Source organism: Mobula birostris, chromosome 6 (genome assembly GCF_030028105.1).
Source record: "Mobula birostris isolate sMobBir1 chromosome 6, sMobBir1.hap1, whole genome shotgun sequence".
Taxonomy (NCBI): domain Eukaryota; kingdom Metazoa; phylum Chordata; class Chondrichthyes; order Myliobatiformes; family Myliobatidae; genus Mobula; species Mobula birostris.
The window spans coordinates 78,930,112-78,943,156 of NC_092375.1; the positions used below are offsets into that span (position 1 = coordinate 78,930,112).

The 13,045-nt window shown below is 42.7% G+C and overlaps 1 long non-coding RNA gene across 3 annotated transcripts in view; it reads right to left on the bottom strand.

The window, feature by feature from the left end:
• Positions 1-13,045, bottom strand: part of LOC140199130 (uncharacterized) — a 48,800-nt gene that overhangs the window by 24,455 nt on the left and 11,300 nt on the right. The window contains exons 1-2 of one of the 3 annotated variants that reach the window (XR_011886352.1): positions 11,172-11,223; positions 8,389-8,559 (exon numbers count right to left, since the gene is read on the bottom strand). The exons of the other annotated variants lie outside the window; for them this stretch is intronic. This is a non-coding gene — a long non-coding RNA (uncharacterized lncRNA). Of the gene's footprint in view, positions 1-8,388; positions 8,560-11,171; positions 11,224-13,045 lie in introns of those variants that run through there. 3 annotated transcript variants of the gene reach the window in all.

Here is a 13,045-nt window from a genome sequence, read left to right on the forward strand (position 1 = left end):
AATGGGGAAGTCAAGGATCCAGTGCAGAGCGAGATACAGAGGTCCAGCTATTAGAGCCTGTTGATTAGAACTGAGGTATGATTGTTTTGAGCGCTCAGCTGTCTGTTATCAATAAACAGCAGCCTGGCATAGGTATTGCTATTGTCCAGGTGATCCAAGGCTGTGTGGAGAGCCAGTGAGGTTGCATCCACTGTAGATGTATTGCGGTGATAGGCAAATTGCAGTGGTCCAAGTCCTTCCTTAGGCAGGTGTTGATTCTGGCCATGACCAGCCTCTGAAAGCACTTCATCACAATAGATATGAGGTTAATTGGTCAATAGTCATTGAGGAAGCTCACCCAGCTCTTGGGAACCGGTATGATTGCCGCCCTTTTGAAACCCATGGGAACCTCCAACTCCAGTGGTGAGAGATTGAAGATGTCCTTGAACACTTTTGCCAGTTGGTTGGCATAGGTTTTCAATGCCCTATCAGGTATACCATCAGTGCCTGATGCCTTGAAACAGTTCACCCTCATGAAACTGACCTCCAGGACTGAGATCACAGGGTCACCAGATGCTTCAGGGATTCGTTCTGGTATAGTTTTATTCTCACTTTTGCAGCTTTCATAAAATGAGTTGAGATCATCTGGGAGTGAAGCATCACTGGCATTCGTGATGTTAGGTTTTGCCTTGTAGGAAGTTAAGGCCTGCAAACCTTGCCAGAGCTGACACGCATCTGATTTTGTCTCTATTTTGAATCAGAATTGATTTTTCACTCTTAAAATATCCTTCTGTAGGTCATACCTGGACTTCTTGTATAGTTCTCGACCTCCAGTCTTGAATGCTACAGATCTAGCTCTCAGCAGACTACAAATCTCCTGGTTCATTCACAGATTTTGGTTTGAGTATGTCTAGTATGTTCGCAAAGATCTTGATGAAGTTGGTGACAACTGTAGCATATTCATTCAGATTTGAAGATGAATCCCTGAATATTGTCCAGTCCACTGACTCAAAGCAGTCCTGTCGGTGTTCCTTTGTCTTCCTTGACCATATCTGAGGATATTGCTCTGAGCTCTTCAATTTGATTTTCCAGAGACTGTACATTTGTCAGCAGGTTGGTCAGGAGTGGAGGGTCTAAGGCCTTGGTATTTCAATTGTACCTGTAACCCAGCATGTCGTCCCCACTTCCATTTTCTTAAAGGGGAAGTGCACTTGAACTTCAGGATCTGTCAATTTTGAGTATTGATAGATTTTTAATTTTTTTTAAGAGAATCTCAAGGCATTCTGTACATATATCAAAAGCAAGGGGATAGCTAGGTTGAGCGTAAGACCACTCACAGATAAAGATGGGTGTGAGGTACATTTGCTTGGATATGAAGGGTATTGATGAGGTCCTAAATGAGCATATCAGTATTTACCAAGGAGAAGGATGTAGAGGATAGAGAGATCAGTGTTGAGTGTATTGATATGCTAAGGCATTTCAAGGTAGAGGAGGAGGTAGTGCTGGGTCAGTTAAAGAGCACTAAGATGGATAAGACCCCAGTGAATGATGGGATATACCCCATTACTGATAGAGGCAAAAGAGCAGTTTGTTGGGGCCTTGACCAATACCTTTTGTGTCCTCTCTAGCCACAGGTGAGGTCCAAGAAAACTGACAAGTAGCTAATGTGGTTCCATTATTCAAGAAGAAACCAGGGATAATCTTGGAAACTATAGACCAGTGAATCTCATGGTGGTGGTAGGGAAGTTACTGGAAAGAATTCCTAAGGAGAGAACTTACGAGCATTTGGAAAGCCATGGCCTAATGAGGGAGAGCCAGTATGGCTTTGTGTCATAGTAACTTTGACAGGGTGACAGGGATGATTGTTGAAGGTAGAGTAGTGGATGTGGTCAACATGGCTTTTAGTAAGGTGTTTACCCAGGCCTTTCATGTAAGGTTCACCCAGATGCAGCCTGACGAAGCTGTGATCAAAGGAACTTATTCTAGCTGGTGGTGTTCCACAGGGATCTGTACTGGGACCTCTGCTGCCTCTGCTGTTAGCAATTAAATTAACTGAATGACAATGTTGATGGACAGGTTAGTAAGTTTGCAGATGATGCGAAGATTGGTGGTGTTGTGGACAGCGTAAAAGACTGATAAAGAATACAATGGGATATAGATCTGGAGAAATGGCAGATGGAGTTTAACCCAGCCAAATATGTAGTATTGCACTTCGGTAGGTCAAAAGTAAAGAGATGGTATACTGCTAATGGCAAGATCCTTTGCTGCATTGATGAGCAGGGGGATCTTGGGGTCCAAGTTCATAGCTCCCTGAAAGCGACTACACAGGTGGACAGGGTGGTTAAGAAGGCACATGGCATGCTTGCCTTTATTAGTCGAGGTACTGAGTTCAAAAGTCAGGAAGTTATGTGGCAGCTTTATAAAACTCTAGTTAGGCCACATCTGGAGTATTGCATACAGTTCTGGTCACCCCACTATAGGAAGGATGTCGAGGCTTTGGAGAGGGTGCAGTAGAAGTTTACTGGGATGCTGTCTGGATTAGAGGACATGGACTACAATGAAAGGTTGGACAAACTTGGATTGTTTTCTCTGGCGCAGCGCAGACTGAGGGAAGATCTAATTGAGGTTTATAAGATTATGAGAGGCATAGATAGAGTAGACAGACGATATCTTTATCAAGGGTTGAAATGTCTATTACTAGAGGGTATGAATTGAAGGTAAGAATGAGTAAGTTTAATGGAGATGTGAGGGGCAAGTTTTTTTTACAGAGAGTGGTGGGTGCCTAGAATGTGCTGCCTGGGGTGGTGGTGGAGGCAAATACATTAGCAAAAACTTTTAAAAGACGTTTAGGTAGGCACATGAATATGAGGGAAATGGAAGGATATAGATCCTGTGTAGACAGAAGGGACTCGTTTAGTTGGCCATTTAATTTGGTTTGACACAACATTGTTGGCTGTAAGGCCTGCTCCTGTGCTGTCCTGTTCGATGTTCTATTTGCTGTTCATCTCAGTTGGCATACTTGGAAGCATGTAAAAGGCTGGAAACAGCCTGTTAGTTGAAAGCTGCCTCTACAGCATTTTCAATTGAATTCCTGAAGGCTCATGCTGAGCCCCAATATCTCAGAGAAAGGAAGAGACTTTCTACTGAGAGTGAGACTGCAAAGTCTTAAGGAAGAACTTATTTTGGAGAAACCTGTCATGAAGGGGGTTGCAGACCACATATGAACAAGAGGAGGGGGGATAGCATTACCAAGGAATTATGAGTATGAGCAGGTGGACAGCTGCTTTTGGCACCCATTGACCTGTATAAGTTAGCTGTTCCATTTCTTGATCAGAAGATCAGGGACTGTTTATCCATTTTCCTAAGGATTGTTTGCATCCAAATCAGTAAGCTGAGCAGGATGAGATTCTGATAGGAATCAGCCAAGAACTGTTAAGTACAGAAAGCCAATAGCTCCTTCAATCATGCCTCGATTTCATTCATTCTTCCCTGCAAAGGGCTGGACGACCACGAGTACCACTGGCGTTATCCTGAAAGCTGTGGTTTAGGAAAATTTCTCTGAGTTGAGGATCACCAGTCTGACATCCTTGAATTTTACACAATCAAATGGAGGGAACCAGGAAAGAAATTCTGCCACCAGTCATAAAAACCTTCATCTTCACTGTGTAGATCTGGTGTACATTGTCTCCTCAGATTCCCTGCACCATTGGTACAGTGTCACCTGAAGATCAGTAGGAAACAACATTGAATAAATTGTTTCTTGTAAAAGACTGTCTGGGAGCTAGAGTCTGCCCGTGCATTCTGACTAACTCATACCCTTCTGCTTCAACTGAGTACCCCCATCTCTCTCAGTCTGGTTTGTCACTGAATGCAGGAAGAATCCCAAATGTCAACCAGAATGAAGAAAGCAAAACTTCTGTATATTTTCAGTTCAAGTCCTGAAGGCTATGTTGAATTGAATGAATAATGAAAAGATTGTGAGTACAGACACTAAAATAGAGGCTGGGAGCAGATGTTGGACTCAGAGATCTACTATAATGGGAATGTTGTACTCACTGGCTTAATGAGTGAGAGGCAGCTGACTGGCACCGAGGTGGATCTGGCACCTGTCTTTTCAGTCAGAAAAATTACAGTGGTTACATTCTCAAAGCTTTTAAAAGAAAACTCAACCCCTTTGTGGTGCTTGCTGAGATACTAGTGAAAACGTTACTCACCTCCTATTCCATTCAACATTGATTGTTGATGAGCTCAATGCTAGAGGTCTGGTCATATAACCGAAACATCCCATATCCAGATCTTTTGGTTGCAGCATCTGAACAACTATACAGCGAAACAGATTTATGGCTGATCAGTCCTCTATTGGCTTTTTGGACCTGATGGTCCTTCAAAATTAACATAAGGCTGAATTTCTTTTACTGAGGCCAATTTACTCAGGATAATGCTGCTACTCAGGATCGTTTGTAAGATTTGACAAATTGGTTAAATGTGGCCATAGATATTCACAAGCTCTTTAGAGAATGCAGTAGAAACTTCTTTGCTCATTGCTGCACCTGGACAAATAAAGTGAGAAAATCCATATCGCCTGTCCTTTAGCTGCTCCTGTATAGTATCAATAAATGTTCCATAATTCAGAAGCATTCATGAAAAGGCTGACTGAACTGTGAGGAGTTTTTGCACACTGTATTCTTAAGACTCATCAAGTATTTTCCAAATAGTGTTGATTCATATACAACAAGGTACTTGTCCTCCCAACACCTCAACACCATCTTAATCTTCTTTTAAGTTCCTGCTCCAAAATGTATCTGGATATCTTGGATAGAAAATTCTGTTCTTTAAGTATCTGTTGGTTTAGTACAATGGTGAAAAAGTAATACTGTTGCCTCACAGTTCCAAAAACTCAGATTCAATTCTGATGTCCAGTGCTGTCTGGGTGAAGTTTGCACTTTCACTGTGTCTGCATGGGTTTCTTCCTGGTACTCTGGTTTCTTCTGACATCCTAAAAATACATTGGTAGGTAGGTTATTTGGTGGCTGTGAATATAAATGGGTACAAAAGAATTGGGGGAGGGAGTTGTTAATGAGCATGTGAGAGAGAATAGATTGTGAGGAAATAAGTGGGCTACCCAGATTGCTCTGACAGCTGGCATTGATTCTCACAAAGAACTGCGAGGTATTAAAATATATATATTGCTGTGCTCCACTTCAGCCTCACAGACTAGTCACTCCTGCCCAAGGTGCATATGGTTGCAGAGAGGACTTCTTTAGCATTGTAAACATTTTTGTTACTTTGATATCATTTATAATATCTATCAATTTCTCTGAATCATGTCCAATGTTTAGTAAATGTGTTTAACATAAACTGATTAACACTGTCATCACCTATGAATTTCTCAGATGACAGATTTAATGCTGCAAACTTGATTGGACAGGATGTCCTGAATTCATTTCCAATGTCTTCATTTCCTTACTGTGGTCTAACTTCTACCAGGAGTTCATAGTGAGAGCATTGGGAACATTCAGTCTGCAGTTCATAATGGAGAAGGTGTCCTTGTTTACAACTGAATACCCGATAAAAGAGAATGAGGCTTCTCACAAGGAATTAAAGTGCTATGAGCAAAACAGTAATATCCGAAATCTGTCAAACTGCTCAGACGTTTTTCCAGTCATTCCCAACATCTTGCATTGTAATTCTCCCCCTTAAAGGCTTAATCACTATCAGCTACCTGTGATGGCAACTATATAACTGGTTTACTTCCTTCTTGCACCTGAAAATAGTTCATACTGTAGTGCAGCAGAGAAAATTATCAGTTTATGAATGAAAGTGCATGAAAGAATAAAGTATGAATATTTCTTTTCACCAAGTAATACAGAGTTTGTCCAGCAACCAATCTGGACATTGGAGGTTTGCGAGGAGAGGGTTTCACAGAGGTCCCCTGCCTGAGTAGAAAAAGGCAGCAGTGCACCACGGCAGCGTAATAGAGCTTTGACCAACAACCAATCTGTGACTGGGATTGATCAGCAAGAGCAAATTAAAAGAAGGCAGTGCAAACAGTGATCTTGAGGCTTTAGCTCTTCAAGGCTTCAGTGAAAGAAAGCAAAGAAAAAAAAAAGGCTCCAGGTTAAGTTTTTTTCCCCTTCCCATCTTTAAATCTGCTCAGTTAGAACAGAGGAGATTCCAGGCAAGATAGTTGAATGCTCCTTTTGCAAGACGTGGCAAGGCAGGGAAACCTTCAGTGTCCCTGATGACTATAACTACGAGAAATGCATCCAGCTGCAGCTTCCAACAATCTATGTTAAGGAGTTGGAGCTGGAACTAGGTGAACTCTGGATCATTTGGGAGGCTGAGGGGGTGATAGATAGGATATATAGAGAGGTAGTTACACCCAAGGTGCAGGACTCAGGAAATTGGGTGCCAGTCAGGAAGAGAAAAGGGGTGAAGCACCCAGCATAGAGTACCCCTGGGGCCATTCCCCTCAACAACAAAAAGTATTTGCCTCCCTTAGACGTTACATGTTGTTTAGTTTCACAGCATTGAATCACAGTGGATTTAATTTGGCTTTTTTGCACTGATCAACAGAAAAAGACTCTTTTGTGTCAAAGTGAAAACAGATCTCCACAAAGTGATCTAAATTAATTACAAATATAAAACACAAATGACTGATTGCACAAGTTTTCGCTGCCCTTTAATATGACACACAAAATCATCAATGGTGCAGACAATTGGCGTTAAAGTCTAGTCAAGGTGTTTCAATTGATTGTAGTAAAAATACACCTGTATCTGAAAGGTCCAACCACTGGTCAATCAGTATCCTGGAAAAAACTACACCATGACAAAAGGACACTCTAAGCAACTCCGCAAAAAGGTTATTGAAAAGCACAAGTCAGGAGCTGGATACAAGAAAATTTACAAGTGACTGAATATCCCTTGGAGTACAGTTAAGTCAATCATCAAGAAATGGAAAGAATATGGCACAGCTGTAAATCTGCCTAGAGCAGGCCATCTTCAAAAACTGAGTGAGCGTGCAAGAAGGGGACTAGTGAAGCAGGTCACCAAAAGACCTATGACCACTCTGGAAGAGTCACAAGCTTCAGTGGCTGAGATGGGGGAGACTGCGCATACAACAACTGTTGCCTAGGTGCTTCACCAGTTGCTGCTTTATGGGAGAGTGGCAAAGAGAAAGCCACTGTTGAAAAAAAACCCACATGAAATCTTGGCTAGAGTTTGCCATTAAACATGTGGGAGACTCTGCAGTCAGCTGGAAGAAGGTTTATGGTCTGATGAAACCAAAATTGAGCTTTTTGGCCAACAGACTAAAAGTTGTTTGGCATAAGCCAAACACCACACATCATCAAAAACATGGTGGTGGCTGCTTCACTGCAGCAGGCTCTGGAAGGCTTGTGAAGGTAGAGGGTAAAGTGAATGCAGCAAAATACAGGGACATCCTGGAGGAAAACCTGATGCAGTCTGTAAGAGAATGGCAACTTGGGGCAAGATTTTTTTCCAGCATGACAATGACCCCCAGCATAAAGCCAAAGCTACAAAGTATGGCTTAAAAATAAGAAAGTTAATGTCCTGGAGTGGCCAAGTCACATTCCAGACCTCAATCCAATTGAGAATTTGAGGCTGGAGTTGAAAAGGACTGCTCACTCACGATCTGCATACAATCTGACAGAGTTAGAGTGGTTTTGTTAAGAAGAATGGAGGGAAATTGCAGTGTCCAGATCAGTGATTTTTTCTTGCTGGTGCTACAGTGGGGCTGAATTATTCAGTGATGGTGCTGAGGGATGTACCCTATGGTAATATGTATTCGCCAGGCTAGACCCGTGGTGTTCAAAAATCAGTTTCAAGCATTATGTGCCTACTATAAATGCCTCTGTTGATTCACAAGCAACAGCAATTGATAAATATAATATAGAAGTGAACTGTGACAGTGTCAACAGCATCGGGCTACACAGAACACAAACAAACCAACAAAGCATCCGACCCACAACACACAACGTGGATCATGCACCAATCCCACAATCAGCGTCAAATGCGTGCTTTTCAACTGAAAAACACAACACTAACCCACAATGTCCACTGCTATTCGCATTACATAGACAGACAATGCCAAAAGATACACCGTTATTAAAGTCAAATAAGGCAAACAACAGATGCAAGGCTTTACCAGGAGTTGGACAAATCGTACTCTGACCATGCAATACCTCAATTAATTCGGCTATTGAATTTAAAACAAAAATCAACAGAATCACCACTTGGAAGTCTAAGCAAAACCAGTAGGCTTAATAGCAGTAAATATAATAGTTTAGGATTTGCAGGAAACATGACTATGGGGAATCCACCACAAAATAATAATAATAATCAGCATTAGTCTTGGGCCAAATTTTTTTAAAAATCAACTGCACTCACCATTGATGTTTTCAGAGAAGCACAATCTGTCTGTTGTTGTGATTGGTGGCAAAAGCATCAATGATTTTCTGGATGTCAAGTGCTTTGGTCCTCTGGCTGTTTATGGCCAACAGGGCCAAGTTGCTGTTCCGAGCATCACCGCTGCTATTCCTTAGGTAGTTTTTGAGGCGTCTGAGGCAAGAGAAACTCGGTTTGCATGAGGCAGATGTCACAGGTAGAGACAGTGATATGCAGATTAGTTTGTATAAATCTGTAAATACATCGCAGTAGGGTCTCAATAGAGCTAGAAATTTCACTGTCATTCACTGTCTGTCCTTGCTAGAGACTCAACCACAGCTCTCATATACTCACAATTTTCTTGGACAATTTTTGCATGTCCTTTGTCAAGCATATTTCCCAATCTTGAACCGCCTTGTTTTCTCAATCTGAATTCCGCCCGTGCCTCCATAGCAAGCTTCTGAGCTTCACTTGCATGGTGGGTTTTGAAAGCTGTTGTAGCTTTCCGCCGGTTGTGGTAACCGGCGACAATGCAGGTAGACTCAGAATGGAACCCATGTCCTCCACACAGGAAATGCCTGCATGCGAAGCAGAACGTAGTATCTTTTGTGATCGAATATTCCAGTCAGTCAAACCAGCCACGAAAAAAAATCCTTTGTCGATTGCCAAACTGTTGCGAGCAGCAAAGGGTACTTTTTCAATGCTGGCCGACGGGGTCCTTCCTCAGGCTGCTGGCTAACATCGCTAACAGTATTCCCACTAGCACCAAGAGCAGCTTCATCCACGTTCTCTTCCGAATCCCGCTCCATTTCTTGTTCCTCTACTTCGCCCTCACACTCCTTCGATGAACTGCTGTCGTCCTCATCCCCACTTACTTTTTTCTGCATGTCACTTTCAATTAAGACAGGCTTGGGCTGAGACACCACGGATTCCTCTGGATGAGGTCATTTTCTCACTAAAAATCGATCCATTTTTCACGCCACCAAAATAATACACGTGGTAGGCCCACACTAGCTTGTAAAAGCACTGTGTGTGTGTGTGTGTGTGTGTGTGTGGCATCCATTAGTCTCGCGAGACCATGGATCTGCGCCTGGATGTATACTATCAATCAATCTCTCGCGTGAGTGAGAGTGAGTGACATCACCACCTTAAGTGATTTTAGATCAGCTTAACTGATCTGAGGACAGCAATGGCGAGACATTGACAACGAACAAAGTGTAGAGTGGATCTGACAGAGGTTATAACTTTATTGCTGCATGGGTGCTATGGTAATTGGGGGCACTGTTTCACTAAATCAACTGGAGAAACAAGCTGTATTCAAAACTATACAGAGAAAGCAAAGCAGCTGCAATCTGTATGTGAAATTTCAGTTAATTTCTCGGCGGTGCTACGCTGGTGCTATTGCAATTTCTGCTGGGGCTATAGCCCCAGCTAGCACCACCTTAGCGCCGCCCCTGATCCAGATGTACAAGGCTGATAGAGACCTAACCACACAGACTCAAGGCTGTAATTGCTGCCAAAGGTTCATATACTAAATACTGACTTAAAGGGGGTGAATACTTATGCAATCAATTATTTTGTGTCTTAGATTTGTAATTAATTTAGATCACTTGTGAGATCTGTTTTCACTTTAACATGAAAAACTCTTTTCTATTGATCAGTGTTAAAAAAGCCAAATTAAATCCACCATGATCCAATGTTGTAAAACAATAAAACCTAAAAATTTCCAAGGAGGAAAGTCACAGTGGTCAGGTCTCTGGCACTGAATCTGGCTCTGTGACTCAGAAGGGAAGGGGGGAGAAGAGGCATGCTGTGGTGATAGGGATTTGTTAGTTAGGGCAACGGACAGGAGATTCTTTGGGCGAGAACGAGATTCCTGGATGGTATGTTGCCTCCCCGGTGCCAGTGCCCGAGACATCTCAGATCGAGTCCTCAGCATTCTTAAGTGGGAGGGTGAACAGGCAGACGTCATGGTTTATGTACGTAGGTATCAATGACGTGGGTAGCACGAGTGATGAGGTTCTGCATAGGGAGTTCAGGGAGGAGTTAGATGCTAAGCTAAAGGGGAGGACCTCCTGAAATGTGATCTTAGGATTGCTACCCGTGCCATGTGCTAGTGAGACCAGAATTAAGATTATAATATGTGGCTAAGGAGTTGGTGTAGGAGGGAGGCCATAAGAGTTTTGGATCTTTGGCCTCTCTTCAAGGGAAGGTAGAACCTGTACAGAAGGAATGCCTTACACCTGAACTGGAGGGGCACTAATATCCTCATGGAAAGGTATATTAATGCTGCATGGTGGGTTTTAAATTAAGAGTTGCAAGGGGGTGGGAACCAGAGTGCCAGAACAGTTGGTGGAGAGGTTGTGGAGGCCAATGTTGATAAGATCTCAAAGTCAGGAATCAAAAGGTTGAGTATGGTGCAATGAGTGTCCTCAGCTGAGTATATTTCAATGCAAGGAAGGGTGGATGAGCTCAGGCCATGGATCAACACCCGGAATTATGATGTTGTCATTAGTGAGACTTGGTTGCAGGAGGGTCAGAACTGGTAGCTCAGTATTTCGGGGTTTGCTTGTTTCAGATGTGGTTGAGTGGGAGGGATTAAAGGAGGAGGGGTGGCGTTATTAGTCACGGAAAATGTCATGTCCCTGCTCTGTCAGGACAGACTGGAGATCTTGACTAGTGAGGCATAATGGGTGGAACTGAGCAATAAGAGAAATATGACCACGTCTCGGGCCAAAACATCGACTGTTCTTTTTTCTATAGATGCTGCCTGGCCTGCTGATTACCTCCAGCATGGTGTGGGAGTTGCTTGGATTTCCAGCATCTGCAGATTTTCACTTGTTAATGGGGCTATATTACAGATCACCCGACAGTCTTAGGTATTTAGTGTTGTCCAGAAGGAACTGCAGTCTGCAAATTAGAGGATTCAAGTGAATTAAGACAGTGGAAGTAGACAAAAAGAACTACAGTCTACAAATTAGAGGATTCGAGTGAATCAAGATCAAGGAAAACAGACAAACCAATTGTTTGTGTCCCCCCCGCCCCCGGCCATTTTGTGAACCCTGAACTGATTCATGCTGAGCAATGATCTAATAAGAGCTATTGAAATGTGGACATTAGGAGCTTCAAGTAATGACCTGCTAAACCTGGAGCCATTCTCAGATGAATCGCTACTTACTATGTAAAATGGCAGACCTACCTGAGAAGCAGTCTGTAATCTCATTAGACTCAGCGTCTGGGTCACCTGGTTTGATTGGATTGGACCAGTCAGAGTTGAAAGGAACAAATACACAAGGCTGGGGGGCAGAAACCATAGAACAACGTTGGTTGTGGCCCTGGACTAGAGCCAGTAGGAAGGTGACCCAGGTAGGTCAGCTGACCTTGAGCCAATGGGATGGAGATCCCATCAGTTCAACTGACGAGGAACACTATAAGAATCAGGAATACATAATGGTGATAACTCTCCAGAGACCATTGCAGATGTGAAGGACCCCATAAATACACAGAGATCAGGACCATGAGGAATGCCTAGCTGGCATAGACTAGTTTCCTAGGGTAATACTTTTTGTCTTCATTGACTGTTCTTGGAGGATCAAGGAATTCTAGTGGGTTTGCACACAGGTAGTTAGTTTGTGAACCTATGCGTTTTTTAGTTGAGACAATAAAGGTTACTTTCAGTAAATATAGATTCCCTCGGTGCCTCACTGATCATTATTCCAAGGGTAGATCCCTATAACAAGAAGAACAAGTTTGTAGAGATATGGCAGACTGTTGCAAGAAACATAAGGTTGTTATAGTAGGTGATTTTAACTTTCCACATATTAACCGGGAATCCCATACTGTCAAAGGACCAGATGGGACAGAATTTATCAAATGTGTCCAGGAAAGTTTCCTTCACCAGTACGTAGAAGTCCCAAAGAGAGAGTGTGCACTACTGGATCTACTATCAGGGAGCGAAGCAGGGCAGGTGACAGAAGATTGTGTAGGGAAAACACTTTGCCTCCAGTGACCACAATGCCATTAGTTTCAAAGGAAATATGCATAGATTATGGGTCTGGTCTGCAGGTTGAGATTCTAAATTAGAGAAACACCAATTCTTATGGTATCAGAAATGACCTGGCAAGTGTGGATTGGGACAGGCTGTTTTTTGGCAAAGGTGTACTTGGAAAGTGGGAAGCCTTCAAAAATGAAATTTTGAGAGTACGAAGCTTGTATGTGCCCGTCAGAATAAAAGGTAAAGATAATAAGTGTAAAGAACGTTGCTTAACAGAAAAAAAGGAGGTGCACAGCAGGTATAGGCAAGTAGGAGCAAATGAAGTGCTTACAGAGTCCAGGAAATGCAGGAGAACACTTAGGAAAGAAATCAGGAAGGCATAAAGTTGCTCCAGCAGACAAGGCAAAGGAGAATCCTAAGGGCTTCTACAGGTAGAGCAAAAGGATTGCAAGGAACAAAATTGGTCCTCTGGAAAACCAGAACGGTAATCCATGTGTAGAGCCAAAACAGATGGGGGAGATCTTAAATGCATTCTTTGCATCTGTATTTACTCAGGAGATGGATACAGAGTCTATAGGAGTGAGGCAAAGCGGCATCAACTTCATAGACACTGGACAGATTACTAAGGAAGTGTTTGCTAACCTGAGGCAAATCTGGGGAAATAAA